The sequence below is a fragment of the Carettochelys insculpta genome, chromosome 2 (assembly GCF_033958435.1).
Source record: "Carettochelys insculpta isolate YL-2023 chromosome 2, ASM3395843v1, whole genome shotgun sequence".
Taxonomy (NCBI): domain Eukaryota; kingdom Metazoa; phylum Chordata; order Testudines; family Carettochelyidae; genus Carettochelys; species Carettochelys insculpta.
In genome coordinates this window covers 164,426,845-164,444,988 of record NC_134138.1, presented here as the reverse complement: position 1 = coordinate 164,444,988, position 18,144 = coordinate 164,426,845, and the positions used below count along the sequence as shown (strand labels likewise).

At 41.6% G+C, this 18,144-nt stretch overlaps 1 protein-coding gene across 1 annotated transcript in view; it reads left to right on the top strand.

Annotated features, from left to right (window-relative positions):
- Nucleotides 1–593: 593 nt before the first annotated feature.
- Nucleotides 594–18,144, top strand: part of PTPN3 (protein tyrosine phosphatase non-receptor type 3) — a 224,870-nt gene continuing 207,319 nt past the window's right edge. The window contains exon 1 of the mRNA XM_074987968.1: nt 594–715. The gene's annotated coding sequence lies outside the window, so the exon portion shown is untranslated. The remainder of the gene's footprint in view (nt 716–18,144) is intronic.

The window sequence follows — 18,144 nt, the reverse complement described above, 5'->3', positions numbered from 1 at the left end:
CATCTGCATACTTGGCTCAATCTAATTCTCCCACCCCTCCACTCTCTGATTTGCTCATCTTGATTATCTTTCTCTGATTTGTCCTCCTTGCTTACTGTTTTTGGTTCTCTGTGCCTTAAATATTGGGTCTGCTCTGGTCTGGCTATGGTCTGAAGAAGTGGGTCTGTCCCACGAAAGCTCATCACCTAATAAACTATTTTGCTAGTCTTTAAAGTGCTACCTGACTGCTTTTTGTTTTGCTAGGGCGTCAAAGAACGGCCCGGGGGCAGGCGAGCGGCTAAACGCTCCCCGGGATTGGGCGCGCGCGGGAGCCCGGCTGAGGGGAGCCGCTCGCAGGAGGGAGCGAGAAGGGGAGAGCGGCAGCCGCGCCCCACCAAGCCCCCGCACAGCGCAACTGTACGCGGCGGGCGCCCCAGGGGACTATACTGCGCAGGCGCGTCATTTCTTCTCCTCCTTCCCCCTCCCCCCCGCGCCCGTGAGGTCACCTGCCCCGCCCCTCCCTGCGGCCGAGGCCGAGCGGCTGGGCCGGGGCTCGCGGCCGCCGCTAGGGGGCGGTTACGGGCGCGGCCAGGCGGCGACGGCAGCGGGTCCGGGTGTGGGTCCGGCGCAGCTTCCTGGTGGCGTGCGGGGAGTCCGGCACCTGCCTGGCGCGACCCGCGGGAGACGGGAGTCCCCGGCTGGGAGCAGCGGGCAGCGCCGGCCCATGGTGCGGCAGGTAACGGGCGGGGCCCGGGGCGAAAGTTTTCGCGGCGGGCGGCGGGCGGCGGGACCCGGCTCCAGGTCGCACCGCTTGGCCGCGCGCTGTGGGGGAGTCCGAGCGGGGGGGCTGATCATGGGGGGCTCCGCCATGGAGGCGCTGAGCCAGGCGGGGGAAGCCGGTCAGCATCTTACAGCAACCCCCAGCCACCGCAGCGCTGGCTCTCCGCTCCTGTCCTTCCAGGCTGCGAGCGAGCAGCTGTTACTACCTCCGGGCTGTGTCACACGGGGATACACCGGGCTCACCCCGAGTCGGTTAGATGCGCCGAGTGGCAGCTGTGGGGGCTGGCCAAGCGCGGCTGGGATGATCTTTTAGTTATTAAGTCGCTTCTCTGAGTTGAGTTTCTACCCCAGCTGCGTTTAAACTGGCTGTCAGTGTTTTGGAAACTCTTGCAAACTTTGTAAATATCCCTTGAAGTTCATCTAGCAAAGGAAAGTCGATTGTTTTTTTTTCTCCCCCCCCCCACTGTGCTGTAACTTACACAACAGGGGTATTTTTTCTTGTAGGGCGGATCTCATGCATTTCATCTTCTTCACCCTGGCCTCTTTTTTGCCAAATATGTCACAAAACATTTTCTGTAATAGTTTGTCAAAAGTATTGTTTTAAATCAGAGTTGTTTTAACTGGATTTTTCAGTTGATCTTTTTTTTTTTTTTCCCCCTCAGTAGTAAATATAAATGGATTTGACCTTTTGAAAAACTGTTAGTTGCCGTATCACTAAGCATTTCCTAATTTGCTACTTCATAGATAATATAAACATCTCAGAGTGCCAGTTTTCCTTGATAGTTCTTTTCTGCACATCACGTGCTTACTTCAGTTGTATTTACATCATATAAACAAGGTATCAGTGCTTTGACGAAGCAGCAAAGAAAGTAAAATATATTTGATTTTAATTAAAGTGTGAAATTTTCATTTATTTATTGGATCTCCATATGACCTCACATTTGCTGTGATGTCTGTTACAACTTAACCATGTAACGTGGAGGAGGCAGAGTTAGAAAGACCATATGCTTTATGAAGTACATGTAGTGCTTGTATGTTGTCTATCTTTTCTTCATTTTTTAGGTTCATTTGTCTTTTTAGAATCTAAACTTTTTGGACCATGGGTTGTTCTTCCCTATATGTCTGTGGTGCATCTAGTACATTGCAGGCACTAAGTACTAGGAAGTGGGTTTTGCCCATGAAAGCTCATAATCTAATCATTTTGTTAGTCTTTAAGGGGCCACAGGACATTTTTTTTTTTTATAGTTGAAACATTGATAGCCTTAAATACACATACCACTAATTTGAGCTTTTGGAACATTACTTGCACACTTGTAACTGAGAGCCTTATATGTGAATACTATTATAGCAGAACTTTTGTATTTTTTAAAAAAGCTTTTTTTCTATAACTGTGTTTGAAGTTTGTGTATCACCAGATCTATACTCACTGACATTTAGGAGGCTCATTATTTGCTTGTTTTAAGTATTTAAAATAATAATAATAATAATAATAAACAAAACCCCACATCTGTCTTCATATTTGGGTGACTCCGCTTGCAAGGGAATTGCTAACAAACATGAGTAAGAAAAGGTCTTGAGTGGTAGAAGACAAATCATGTTTAACACATGCATTACAACCATATATCTTGTTCCAAATGTTTTGGAAAAGGTACATGTGCCAAATAGAAGGAATACTTGTCACAGATATAGCACCGTACATCTTCAAAGCTATTTACACAGTAATTTATGTAAAGTAATGTGTCGATAAGATTGTTGAGAAACTGTTTTTATTTCATGAAACAGTTAATACTAGGGATGTGTTTGAGCCTTACTTATGCAGATTCTTAAATACCAAATTGCTTGTCAGAGGTTTTCTACTTGTAAGCATTTATAAGGTACCTCTCATTTTGTTATCTGTTTTTCCATGTTTTATAGTTGGGGCAGTTATTCACACTTCTAGTTGGACAGAGCACAGAATGCCACTGTAATACTAGCTGAATTCCTATGCAATATATTTCTTCTTGTTTCAGAAAAGATCAGTGTGAAAAGATTGTTGCAGTAATTAGACTGAAGTGATCAACTAAATGTTGTAATTTAACAACCATTTATCAGGACAATCAGTAAACTGTCTCCACAGTGAATTTTTAAGTGATTGGTCCCTGTAATATAGAGATGGGCCAATAACTGTTCTTATTTGGAAAATTTAAAAAAAAAATAAAACAAGAGCAGTGATTATAATATGGATACTTTGTGGAAACTAATTACTTTCACACATCAAATTTGTGTTTTCTCTCACCTACTTTAACATGTTGAGAGGAAAACTTATCTCAGATTTCTGTTTTTTAAAATGTGGTTTTCTTCCATGATATATGAATAGATTTTTAGTATCTTCTGATTCAGGTTTTCTGTGAATCTTCGTAACAATAATGTTTTGCCAGATCACGGGTTTTAATGTATGCAAAAGTATTTAAAGCCAAAGAATTGTATTAAGGGTAGGCTAAACAAAAATATAGATCTTTGTGTTTATATTTCCTTATTTCAGTGTTGGTCTTTAACATGTAATAGCTACTGGTTGACTCTCAGATTCAAAATAAAAAAGGGGACTCTGTTCCTTAGCAGACAATTATGATGTCATATATTTCAGTCCATTTTTTTAGAGATCATAACACATCAATGTATCTATTAAGAGTGTTGTACAGAACTTATTGTCCTTTTTCCCTTTCAGTCCTGCGCCACTGAGTTTATGAGAACAGTTTTTCATCAAACAGACCTATGCATAGCTCTTATGTTGGAATGCGTGCACCACAGTAGATGAGTGAGGAAAGAGAATGTTTTAAAACTATTTGCTAGCTCATGAAGCTTGACAAACATACATATAAAAATTCTGTTTTGGTTTTGTGTTATTGTGAATTAGTTGAGTGTTTGACTTGATTTGTATGATCAGTTATTCATAGACTACTGTGATTATCTAGGCTCACTTCTTGTACATTGCAGGCCACAGAACCTAAGGCCTCCGAATCCTATAATAAACCCTGTAACCTCTGGTTGAGTGACTGAAGTCCTCAAATCATGGTTTAAAAACTTCAAGGTAGAGAGAATCCACTATTTACACTAGATTAAACAAGCGAGTAACCTGTGCCCTATGCTGCAGAAGAAAGTGTAAAAATTCTATGATTTCTGTCAGCTTGAACTATGGGAAAATTCCTTCTCAATCCCAAATAGGGTGATCAGTCAGACCCAGAATATTTGGGCAAGACTCACCAGCCAGACACCTGGAAAGATTTTTTTCCTTAGTAATGTATAAGCTCCCCATAACTAGTGTCCGACTGCATAGTTAAAAACAAGCTGTCTTACATGTCGTAGTTTTTACTGTATAAGACACACAGAGCTCAAACATCATCATTTAGGGATCCTCTGAGATCCATAAAGCCCCACTCAACAACTACTTAACACGGGAGCTTCATTTTGGTGTCTCTAAGTTTCTGTTATGGAAATGCACAAAGCCCCTTAAGCTCTGATGTTGCTAAGCCACTCAGCAGCCCTGCTGGATTCTCAAATTAGGTGTTCCTTAGCTAGTTTTTTCCTGTGGGATCTGATCCTGGGGGCATTTTCAGAGCATGTGGACTGCCCAAAATAGAGGTGGGAGTGAGCAGATGGGGTGTGTATGCGTGGGTAGTTTTCCAATAGCCCAGTGGTAAGGATACTCACCTACAATGTGGGATAACTGTTTGCATATCCTCATTCGTCCTGTTTTGAGGCAGGCACTTGAACCCATGTCTGCCACATCCCATGTAAATGGCTTGATTGTCAGTTTATTGACAATAATTGAATGGAGGTCAGAGCCTTTGGTAGGAGAGGGGCAGGGGAAATGGAGTGACCCAGGTGGGATATGGTGTGATGGAGCAGGTTGCTGGGTTGATCTGCACCTTCCACCACTGTGTTGAGTGCATTGGCTCAATCCCTGCTATTGCTGCCACGCACCAGTCTTTCTCACCTCCCTCCCCATAATCCCTCAGGATTTTTTGTCGGGGAGGTGATTTCAGGGAAGGAGTGTAACGGGTGTTAGAGAGGGTGGGGTGAGAATGGAGCAGGACTGGGGAGAGGTGGGGCAGGTCAGGAGGGGAAGGGGGATTGTCCCAGGCCACAAACTCTCTTAGTTAAGGCCCCAATGGAGGTTTTGTTCTTGCTTTATGTTTCTCTGTGGTGCATGTGGTTTTTGCAAAAGGGCTGATGTGACTCAGGAGTCTAATTCCAGGAATAGATTCATGGCTATGAATCTGGAGTGGAGATAAGCACCTAACTCTGAACTAGAGAGGTGACTATCTTTTTTTGAGGGGAGAGAGGAGTTTAGATTCCCACCAGACCTAAATTTCTTGTTTTCTAGGCAGCTCCTTTTGTTCATTGTGTCTTCATTACTATAACTAGTTGTGGAATAATTTTCCAGTTTGTAATTTCAGTATAGGATGTTTGTGGAAAAACATCAAGACATGGGTTACTTGACACCATTCTTGGGGGTTTAACTCTTCCAGTGAATGATATGGTGGGAGGGGGTTGGGTGACCAACTCAGGACTAAAAAATTTCACTTGGCACCAGGTCCCCTTAAAGTTGTGTTGCAGTGCTCAGCATTGCTAAATTTTTGTGGATGTGGCCCATAGTACTTGAAACAAATCTTTGGGTAGAAGTTTTGTCTTTAAAACATATTCATTGAAACTATTTACGGCATAAATGTTACAATCTGTTGTGCTATTCTGAGTATTTTTTGATATTTATTATCCCCCTGGGTTTTTTTACTTTAGCAGTATGAGTTATCACCAACAAATAGTCAAGTACCCTGGTCTTGATGTTTTTCACTGACATCCTACATCAAAATTACAAACTGGAAATTTATTCCACAACGAGTTATATTAATGGAGGAGGATTTTAATTATAGTATTTAATATTTGAGTTACATGGAACAAAATACTACTAATAGCACGTATTAGACTTTTTTTCTTTTCTTGTCTGACACGGTAATAGAGCCACAGTTACAATATGAGTGGGGATGCTTCAAATAGAACAGTAAGGTTTGGCTGAAAAGTCATAGTTTGTTAAAAATTAAAAATTACACTTTTATAATTTGTGTATCAGTTTCCTCTGTGGTCACTGACCGAAAAAGAACATCAAGAAGTCCTGTGACACCTTATAGACTCACAGATATTTATGCTTCAAAATATCTGTTAGTCTCTAAGGTGCCACAGGACTTATTGTTGTTCTCAAAGTTACAGAGTAACATGACTGCCTCTCTGATACTTGGCTGAAAAAGGTTTTACTTCTCTTTTGCTCTTGTTAATGCTGCAGAGTGCTTTGGTAGAGTGATCTGGATTCTGCTCCTACTTCATAAAACAGTACTGTTTAATAACTTCTAAGTAGTTCCATGTGTGCAGACTCACTAGTGTGCAAATTCACCAGGGTCGCTAGTGACTATGCTTGAAATAGAATCAGTGCAGGTTAATTTTAAAATCCGATGTTTCATTCTCAAAGCTAGTAGTTGCAGGGGAAAGACTATTCTTTTTATTTGTAACTTAAATACAGGTTGAACCTCTCTAGTCTGGCACCCTCAGGACCTGGCCAGGGAATTTGCTCAACCACAGGAGTTCAATATTGTCTAGCACATTACCAACACTTTCGCTGCTTGCTGGGCTCTTAGAAAACATTTAGGGGTAAATTAGAGACAAATAATGGCACAAAACACTGAGAGCTGGAACTGGTGCTGTAAACAAACTTTATGGAACCGCAGTGGGAAAGTTGTCTGCACCCACAATAAATAGATATCTGTTTAACTAAAATCATGATGGACCATGGAGTTTCAGGACTAGAGTGGTTCAACCTTTATATGTATCATGAATAATTTGCTTCTCAGAATATAATCCCCCTGCTTTCAGGGATGGTGGTGTTACAACTTTAATTTAAAAATTTTGGGAGTAAAGGCACTTCGAACTAGCCCAGGCACTTCAAAGTGCTTGCAGCTACACGGCATGCTGGCACTTCCAAATTTGACACTTTGAAGGTGCTGTGGGGAGCATTAGCCTAATGAAGTGCTGCATATTCATCGCAGTATTTCATTAGTCTTCTCTGACCAGGCTGATTACGAAGGGGGCAGTTGTACTGGCACATTCTCAGGCTACATATCTTCTGTCAAGCATCCCCCACTGACAGTTTCAGAGAGGTAGCCTTGTTACTCTTTTACAGGAAACACAGTGTCTCCTGTGACACATTAAAGACCAACAAATTTATTTGGGCAAAAACTTTCATGGGCTGGAACCCCCTTTTTTGGTGCATGATGATGCATGCATTTGCAAAGTGGGTTGCAGCCCATGAAAGCTTATGCCTAAATAAATTTGTGTCTTTAAGATGCCACAGAAGTCCTCATCAGTTCTTCCTCCCTGAAAGGTGAAGCTTCAGTCCAGCTGCCTATATGCTGAAATTAGCACCAGCTTATCTAAATCTCCACAGTAGATAATGTTTTGATTTCCTTCCAGAGATCACTGAAATTGTGGATCCTCTGAATTACTGGTATAAAGTTCCAGTCCTTTTGTGCCAGGTGACGCTCCCCAATAGTTTTCTCCCCCTTGTTAGGCGTTCCGTTATGGACTCCTTCAATCAGACTGGCAAAGTTGGTTCCCCTTGGCATCAGTCAGCACACTGTCCTATGTTTGTTCTGTGTGGTTGAAAGACCATCCAGGTTATTGATTACTGATGGCTTCCTAATTTTAACCTTTTGTCACCTTCAGGAATCCCAGTTCATTGTGGAGGTGAAAGAGATTACAGTGAAATTACAGTTCAGTGTTACAATAAGTTATTCAGAAAACAATATGGAGTTCATAGTTTGGTATAGGTATATAAATAGGGAGGTACACATCCCACATTGATCATACAGTAATGTTTTTTCAACTCTTATGTTATTCTCTTATGTCTATGCTAGTGTACTTCACAACTTGCATGTGAGAACATCAAACCTGTAGAGTGCCACAAGCACTGAGGCTAGTAGCTTTTGGCATCTTAAAGTTGAAAGAAGAATTCAGAATTTATTATGTGTTGTCTGTTTAATTAGTGGAAGTTAGTGCTTGCTCTTGAAGGGTATAGTTTTGCCAAAACTCAGAACTGAAATCTTCCGTTTGGCCCTGAGGGTAGTTCATATTGACCCAAATATGCACCTTTTTCCTAATATGAAGGGCTCACTGTGTGGCAAAATGATAATTGAGTATGTCTGCTGACAGTACCACTAATGGTGGGCTTCTGTAATGTGGATAGTATTTTGCTAGATCTGAGAGAAAGTAAGAGTTAAGAGGCAGCCTACTTGTTGCCCTGGACAAAATTGGTGGGAAAGTGAAATGGAAACTAGTGTTTAATTCACATGTTTTTGTGTCCTGAAACATTAGAAGGGCATGACTAGCTATTCTAACTAGACCTGTGTGCATGGGACACATTCTGTTGTTTCACAAAGGATTTAGAAATGCCTTCACTTATCCTCATTAGAAACAGCATGGAAAACTTCCACATTTTCCACAAAAGAATTTCCAATTTCTTCCTAAAATTTAAGCTAATTGAAATAATGTTTCAACAAATTTAAAAAGTTTTGTATCAAATTCACTTTTGCTTTTACATTATAATATGAAATACTAATTTTTAAAATGAGTAATTTTAAAACAAAAATTAGTATGCTTTATTACAAAACTTTTATTTTCTCGTGTTTGTCAGAATGAAATTTCATCATTTATCACAATTTCATGAAACAATTTGACTCTGGGAAAGTATCCTCTTATGGGAAACAGTTCCCTCAACTTTTCTCCGACCAACAGTAATGCTTCCATCAGATGCTAGTGGCAGTAACTAGTGCTATCTGGTTCAGTTATATGATTTTGATTCTAAATAAAAAATATTTCAGTATGCTTAGGAAACGAAGCTAGTTTCTTTATCTTTTCCCACTGAGGTTGTGTCTATACTAGCAAGTTCTTTCGAAAGATTTTTTTGAAAGAAGTGAGCTCTTTTTGAAAGATCCCTCGGAGCATCTGTGCACACAAAATGTTCTTTTGAAAGTAAATTGAAAAAATGTAGCTCTCTTTTGAAATTACTTTTCCACTGCCATTTCAGGAAGAGCACCTTCTTTCAAAAGCTTCTTTGGAAGAAAATGTGTGTAGATGCTGTGCAGCCCCCCCCCCACCCCAAAAAAAAAAAAAAAAAAGAGCAGTCCTCATGGCACCTTATTTTTCAATCCATGGCTTGTTCTTTCGAAAGAGTTGGGGCTGTGTGGATGCTCTCTTTCAAAAGAGCAGATCACTCTTTTGATACGCTGTTTTTGTGTGTGGACTCACTCTTTTGAAAGAAGTTTTCCCAAGAGATTTTCCAGAACGGCTTCTTTCAAAAAATCTGTAATGTAGACGTAGCCTGAGTGAATGGAGAGCTGCTTTTTGCTTCAAGGTCTGGGACTTAGTGTTAATCAATGCTTTAAAAATAAGTTTAGAGAAGAGAGCAATTATATGAACAAATGAAACAAATTGGAGTATTATTTCTTTATTATGTTACATGATTATGTGCATCTCCTTAATGTGACAAAGCAGCACAGACATATATATGCACGTGTGGAAGTCAAGAGGAAGGAAGAGAAGTACTAAACCTCCTAGCCACAGTTGCTAATCCTAATTAGCTATGTGCCATCAACTTTCATGTGGTATGTTAAATAACTTAAGTTCTCTTAAAAAAATTATGTAACATCTTTCAGAGTGCAGTATATGTAAAGCCAATCCAAAAAAGCCTACTGCATGCTACATTTTTCTTTTTTATTTCTAATGCTACAAGATCAGGGGTTCTCAAGATTCGTTGTGCCAGCATCCTTTTCTGATGACAAAAATTGCAATGTGACCTCAGAATGGGGACTGAAGCCTGAGCTGCACTGCCTCAGGATTGGGTGTTGGAGGGCAAAGGTGAAGCCCAAGTTCTTCAGCCCTAGGCAGGGGACATGTATCCTGAGTGCTGCTGCCCAGGGCTGAAGCCCTTGGGCTTGAGCTTAAACTTCAGTCAGTGGGACTCTCCGGGTCAGGCTTTAGCCCTTGGCCCCAGCAAGTCTAACGTAAGGTGACCATTTGTCCCATTTTTCCCAGGACATCCCCTTGGTAAGCTGGTTCACAGGAGTCTCAACTTTTTTAATGAAATAGGCTAATTGTCCCATATATTGTGGAGCTCCAGTTCCTTCTCACTCAGTGTCTTTGAGATGTTCCTAACAAGCCAGGGAGCTCCTCTGCTGGGTGTCTGCCCATTCCCTGGCACCCCACAGAGGCAGCCCCCACCGCTGATGAGCCCTGCCAAGGCGTGACTTCTTCAACTTCCCAGCAGGGATGGCAGGGAGTGTGGAGCCCCCATCCTCAACTCCCCTTTATCAGGAGGCTGCAGAGCCCCCCAGACCTGGTGCCTCACTGTGAGGCATCTGCTCCCATCGCCAAGGAGCCCTGACACAGAACAGCAGCCCCTCAACCCTGGAGACTTGTTTCCCATATTTGCCATAGGGAAATGTGGTTATGGTAGTCTAAGACAACCCTGTTAACATCATTAGTAGGATTCCAATCCAGTTTGAGAGCTGCTGTTCAAGACAATCCCAGTGATCTAGCCTGCGGTTACTTTCTCTTAATCATGGTATTGAATTTGGTCAATAATTGCAGGAAGGTGAGCTCTGACCTGTACTACTATATCTGTGTACTTCAGTGATCCTTGCATGGTTCAGCTACTATTGCTGCTGTGAATGACTTCTTCCTCAGTTTTGATCAACTTGAATCTGTGACCCTTATTCTGCAACCACTTAAGTCTGGTCTAAACAGCAGTTTGTACTGATACAAATAGTTCATTTAAGGAGTATTATTTTTACCTTAATAGTTACATGGGTAAATATGCTAAAGTGAGCTCATTAATACTGGTAAATACTTATATTACTGTTCTCACAAGAGAATAATTATACTAATATATTAGTTTAATTGTTGTATACACTGTACAGATGTGGGAAATTTTGTACTGCTTTAATTTTACCATTGTAGTTAGATTAAAAAATTGTACTAGGTGTAGTCTTGTATATGTACTTAAAGTTAGGCATATGTAAGTGTTTGCATGCTCTTTTTATAAGTGTGGCTGTGTCAGTGTTACAGAACAAGCTAGTTCTGATGGTTGATCTTGACTAGGGAAACTGTATTTAACTTGTTGGCTAAAGTTCTAAATAATAAATTCTGAAAATCTAGTGTTTGTAGATCACACAAATTGTACTTGAATTAAGTTGAAGATAAGCTAGCACATGCCAAAGTCCAGCAAATATTTTTTACACAAGTGTGTTAGTCCATATTTATTCTGGAAAGCTAACGTGCCCTAAAGATCTGGTGTAGCTAGGGCAAGTTGTAGTTTTTGTAGTTGATTGAGGTGAACACTAGAGTGATGAAATTAAATTTGCCCTCTCTACACAAGGATTTGTTATGGTAGCTATCTTGTGGTAAACACACGCTAGGAAAGAAGTAACATAGCCTTAGCACGTTAGTTAAAGTGTTCTTAAACACTTTTTTAATCCTTGAGACAAACTTAAAATGTTTATCAACTGATGTAGTTGTTTATTCATCTGAAAAAGTTAGTGGAATTCCTCAGTTGTCAGTGGAGCATAAGTCTTTAAGGTTATCTGAAATCCTCAAAAATTTGAACTTTACTCCCTTTCTTTGGTATTTCCAGATTTCCTTCTGCTTCCATATTCTCAAATCACTGCACTACTATTGCTGCCCTGGGATGTTTGGAATTTCATATGAAGTCTGTGTCAGTTTCTCACCCCTGTTCATCACTGGATAGTCTTTTAAAAAAAAAAAAAAAAAAAAAAGTGTATAACAGGCCTTGTTTACGCTACCAAGTTTTGTTGCCAAAGCCTGCCCTTTGGCAACAAAGCAGTGAGAGTGCACTCCTCTTTCTTCTTGGCAGTCACTCTATAACAAGTAGGACGGCTTCATGTCATCCTTCTATTTATGAGTCCATTGATGCAATTTTGGAGCTGCAGATCTTATCTCAGAAGAGGCAGGTGTTAGCAGTTGTTGGAGAGGTCTGGGGCAGTTTTTGATGCTCTCTTCTTCTTCTCCACCTGTCCTTGTCTACACTGTGGCAGGGTCTCTCAAATCGTGCTACCTCCTCACAGATTACTGTTCTCCACTGGGGCAGTCTTGGGCAAGGTTCTCTCAAGTATTGACACGGATGCTGCACTTTTCACGTGTGCCTTCAGCATGTCCTTATATTGCTTCTGTTGGCCCCCAGTGCTTCTCTGTACTTCCTCCAATTTCGAAAACAGTCTGTTTTGGGAGGCACTGATCAGACATCCAAACCACATGGTCACTCCAACAAAGTTGATGATGAATGATAATGACTCCAATGCTGGTCATGTTCAACTCTTCCAGGATGCTAGTGTTTGTGTGCCTATCCTCCCAAAAGCTCTTTAGGAGTCTTTTGCAGCAGTGTTGATGATATTGTTGAAGTGCCTTCAAATGGCACCTGTATGTTGTCCAGGTTTCACATCCATTTGGTAGTAGTAGTAGTAGGCATCCTTCAGTCTGCATAGACTATGGATCGCGCCCTTTATAGTTTCAACTGAGGACTTCATTTACAGCGTCTACTGTGACTATGAAGACCCACACGAGAGTGACAGTCCTTGCTGCATCTCTTGCAGATGTGGTGGGTGTCTGGCAAGTCCTTAGTGTGCTTTCTGTGCACTCGCTTCTCCTCTGCTAGCTGTCTGATCCTCATCTCGCCCTTCTGAAGGCCCTTGTGTAACCCCTGCCTCCACCTGCTGTGGTCGTCTGCTAGTTCTTCCCAGTTGTCCAGCTCGATGTCTACCTTTCTGAGGTCTCTCTTGCAGACATCTTTGTAGCGCAACTGGGAGCGTCTGGGAGGTCTTTTGCCAGAGGCTAGCTCACCATATAGGATGTCTTGTTGGAACAACCACTGCATGGTATACAAGGAGCTTTGTCTTGGGGTAGGTGTCCTGGTTCACAAAGACCCTTTACATACTGCACTGCAGCTTCTGTTGTGGAAAACTGTCTCATTTTGGCGACAGAAACTTTCACCCCAGGAGAGTCTTTTTTCTTTTCTCTTTCCCTTTATTGTCAACAAAAAAGCCAATATATACACTGATGTCTTGTCCACAGAACTGGCTTTCCCAGGTATCTTACAATGCCTGCCCTGATCACTCTGCTCAGTGTTTTGATCTCTGCTGCCCTACAGGCCTGTGCCCCTCCATTTCAAAGCTCCTGGAAGTATCTGTCTATGTACTGTCTAGTTTGGGAATCAATTTGCAAATCACTGGAATGTTCCTGTTCTGTTCTGCCCTAGCAACACAGCAGCAGACAGATTGCTGCTGCAGAGAGTGGGGTGAGACTGTTGGGCTGTTTTGACATCCCTTAGCATGGAGAGCTCACACATCTACTCATGAGACCACTCCTAGAGGATATGGACCACAGTGCAGTGGTTGCGCTGCTGATAATGGTACTCTCATCCAGAACGTGATCTGTCAAAAGACATGGCAAGTGTGAAAACCCTTTGGTGATTTTTCTGATGTTGACTTTTGAGTGTTAACATAAGTTTTCTAAGAAAAAAGCTTGGTAGTATAGAAAAGGCGGGCTGGGCAAATACTGGCCTGCAGGCTGGATCTGATCCACCAGTTAGTCCCTGGCAGGCCTTCACCTCTATTTTTACTTCTCTCTCTGCAGGTATCAGGTGATCACAGCTCTTCATGTTTATGAACTGATGTTTACTGCCATTGGGAGAAGTGGTGCCCCAGTCTGCGCTGCCTCTCACTGTTCCCATTTTCAGCGAATGGCCACCTGTGGCATTTTTCATTGCACATCCCTGTGATAAGGCCTTATTTTCCGTACCATGGCCTATTATATGCTCTGGTTTTTATTCTCCTTGGTTTTGGTGGTCTTTGGGTTTGCGATAAGACGTAGTGCCACTAACTTCACTGTTGGACTTTTAAAGCAATCTTGAGTTAATTTCGTTTGGAAGTAGTTCATGTGTTACTTAAGGCACGCTCATGTATAAGGCTTAAGAATTTGTCATGGATATTTCTAGTAAAAGTCACTGAAGGGTCACAGGCAATAAAGAAAAAGTGACAGAAGCCCGTGATCCATCCTTGACTTATTAAATATATTCATGACAAAATGGGGAGCTCAGTTGCAGGGTTCCCACATCAGTCCCAGCAGCTGAGGGGGACCACTTGGAACTATGGGGCTCCCCTGCCGGTTTGCAGGGGTACCTTGGAGTTTCTGGACTCAATGGGCTGAAGTCTGACTCTCCGATTTCTGTGGCCTCTATGAAAGAATCATAGCCTTGTTCATGCATCATGCTAATCTGGGTATCTTTTCCTGAAAGCCAGGTCCTGGTAGCATGCTATTGCAAGAAGATATTTTACATATATTTTAAAAAAAATAAATAAAACCATGAGGGACCATTCTAGTCAAGGCCTGCTCTGGTCTTTTACTTGGTATGTTAGTCCAAAATTCTGTGGCAGCAATCTCAGAACTTCCAGTAGTCAATACGTTACTCTTATGTCAGTGTTCCTCTTTCATACGTTTAGGTGTTTGTTGAATATGACACACATGGTACTCACATTTTCTTTGTGCATCACATTTATGTATACAATAAACATAATCTGTAAAATATAAAACTATAAGAAAATCAAAGCATGTTGTTTTCCTGAAAACTTTATTAATTGGTGTGTTTATAGATGTGAATATACATACATACATAAAAACAGTAACATATTTCAACATTTTGCACACCTCTGATCTAATGCAGTGATTCCCAGCATTTTCAGTAACATGGCCCACTTCATGTGCCTTAAATATTGAGTCTGTTCTAGTATGGCTGTGATCTGAATAAGTGGGTTTGTCCCACAAAAGCTCATCACCTAATAGGTTACTTTGTTAGTCTTTAAAGTGCTACTGGACTGCTGTTTTGTTTTGATGGCCCACTTCAGTGAGACAAACAGGTCCATGGCGCATCTACTTTTTTCAGCTGAATGATTGCTCATAAACATCACATGTACTTACATTTACCAAGGATGCAGTCTTACTAGAGAGATTTGCAACATAGTAGTGCGTACAACAAACTAAACAAGGATCAAATGCATTAATAAAAAAGCAGTCCAGTAGCACTTTAAAGACTAACAAAATAATTGATTAGGTGTTGAGCTTTCGTGAGACAGACCCACTTCTTCAGACCATAGCCATACCAGAACAGACTCAATATTTAAGGCACAGAGAATGAAAAATAGTAATCAAGGTTGACAAATCAGAAAAATTGTAATCAAGGTGGGCAAATGAGAATAGCAGAAGGGCTGCGGGGGAGGTGAGTCAAGAGTCAGATAAAACAAAGTATGTAAAAGAGTACAGATAATGACCCAGGCGTCCCGGTTCAAACCATGTGCTAATGTGTCGAATTTGAATGTAAAAGAGAGTTTGGCACTCTCTCTCTTTGCAGGCGATTCTTCAAGTTCCTTTTCAGTAAAACACAGACTTTCAGATTAGTAGCAGATGGCCCACTCCATTAAAATGCTGGGTGACAGACTTGTGAGTTAAGAGCTTTTTGATGTCTGTTTTGTGTCCATTCATTCTTTGTCGAAATGTGTTTACCGTTTGCCCTATATACAAAATATGTGGGCATTGTTGATACATGATGGCATATATGATGTTAGAAGAGGAACATGAGAGTGTGCCTGTAATTCTGTGAATAACCTGGTTAGGTCCAGTGATGGTATCCACAGAATAGATATGTGCACAAAGCTGATAACGGGGCTTGTTGCAAGGAAAAGTTCCAGGATTGGTATTATTGTCGTGTAGTCTGTGGTTGCTGGTGAGAATCCTCATAAGATTGCGGGGTTGTCTGTAGGAGAGAACAGGCCTGTCACCTAGGGCCTTCTGGAGTGTGGCATCCTGATTGACGATGGGTTGTAGGTCTTTAATAATGCATTGCAGTGGTTTGAATTGGGGGCTGTAGGTAATGACCAGTGGTGTTCTGTTATTGTTTTTTATGGGCCTATCTTGAAGTAGCTGATTTCTGGGTATTTGTCTGTCCCTGTTGGTTTGTTTTTTTGCTTTTCCTGGTGGGTAATTCAGGTTTATGAATATTTGGTAGAGATCTTGTAGTTTTTGGTCTCTGTCAGTTGAATCAGAGCATATGCAATTGTACCTAAGGGCTTCACTGTAAATGATGGATCTTGTTGTGTGTGTAGGATAGAACCTAGAAGCGTGTAGGTAAGTGTAGTGGTTTGTGGGTTTCCGGTAGAGTGTGGTCCTGATCAGGCCATCCTTGATTTGTACTGTAGTATCCAGGTAATGTATCTCTCACGTGGAGTGGTCAAGGCATAAGTGGATGGTGGGGTGCAGATTGTTGAAGTCTCTGTGGAATCTTCTAGAGTCTCTATACCATGTGTCCAAATCATAAAGTGCTACTGGACTCCTCTTTTTTTTTTTTTTTTTTTTTTTTTTTTTGGATAGTGTAGAGACTAACAGGGCTATCTCTCTGTTAATTTTAAATGCATTAATGTTTCAAATCCACGACAGAATACTACAGGATCTTAGAAAGAGAGCACAGACACATTTTTCAAAATCTGCTCAGAAATATGCTAGGTGTATTGAGTAACCACTGAAAGCAGCTCCCCTCCCTGCCACCCTTTTGGAGCCAGGACACAGCATTTAAACTGTGTCCCAGCTCCAGCAGGCTCCTGCCCTCCCTCCCCTTTGCCACAGCAGGGACTTGGGGAGAGCTCTCTGCCAGCTCCTTTGGGCCAGGAAGCAGCATTTCAGCTGCCTCCTGGCATGAACGGAGTTCTGCAGGGTTGGCATTTCCCCTCACGGTGGCTCTGCAAAGAAGGTGGGGGGCGGAATTTGACAAAATGTCACTGAACACTTGGACAGTTCTCACAGGACACCAGTGTGGCATGGCACACCTGTTGAAAACCATTGACCTAAAGGATGCCCTACCAGAAATACCTGCCTTACAGCCTGGTACTTAACAGCGTCTATAGATAGACTCAAGAATCAATACACAACTCCACTCCTTCATCTGAACATGGTGTTCACATTCAGTGTTGTCAGATAATTAATGCATTGCAACTTACGAGTTTCACCTAAGATCACTCCTCCATTTGACACAAAACTTTGATTGTCAGACTCCCCCTGCTTCATAAAAATTGGTTTATGAATCTGAACATGCATATCTCAAAGATGCTTTATGCAAAATAGGGCATGCAAGATGTCATTTTAAAGTTTTTTAATCTGCTGAATTTGTGCATGTATCATTCTTGTATGTGAAGTTATAAATATAAGGGTGAATCTGATTTTAATTCTAAATGTGCTGATGAGGCTGTTAGTAATGCTTTAAAGAACTTGATGACTCAGTACTTCAACAACCTGTGAATGGTTTTATTTTCCTTGTAAGCCCAAGCTGTAGTTGGTCCTCCAAGAGGTGTGACCGTGCTGCTTGGTGCTGGAATCCCTCTGGAATGTGGTACTTTTCCAGGGAGATGGGGAGACTGAACAAAGGGTTCCCTCCCTGGGGGAAAATCTATTTAAAGAATGGGGAGCAATCCAGTCTTTTTCTTCTGTTGGCCTTTGCAAATGCTGTGTCCACCCTAAGAGGATCCAAATGAAGAAACCTGAAAACAAAGGACTCGAAAGAACTGTGGAAAAAAGTGCATACCTAAGCCAAAGTAAAGACCAACTCTGGCTTGAAGTATTTTATCTGAGATAAGAACAACTGTTAGGGTAAGAATTTGCATGTAACAAGTTGCTTAGCATATAGAATGAGCTGGCATCTTTTGTTTATTTTAACTTAGTAACTTACTTTGATCTGTCTATTTCCACTTACAGTCACTTTAAACCTACTTTTTACACTTGATAATAAACAAACGTGTTTTTGTTAAAACCAGTGTAAATAAATGTTGGGGGGAGCAACCACTGTGCATATCTCTTTATTTAAAAAAGAGGACTGCCTTTATGAGCTTTCTCTGTGTAAAACTTTTACACCAATTAAGACAGATTTATATGAGGTTTGGGGTTTTGGTTCCTTTTTTTTTTTTTTTTTTTTTTTTGGAGGGATGGGGGGTGTGCTGTGGCCTTATAGCTGAGTCCTTTCAGAATGGTGCTACTACTATGCTGGTTTAACTGCTGGGGAGTGGTTACCCTACTCTGTGTCTTGACTGGGGGAGAACAGAGCTTCTGGCCTGGCAGAACATGGTGGTGGGGAGTCCCATAGGGCAGGAAGGCGGGCATTAGTGGCTTGATCAGCACACCTCGAGACAATCCCAATGGGACTTCTGTGACCCAGCTCAGTGATTTATAATATAAACAAGCAGAAGTTTATCT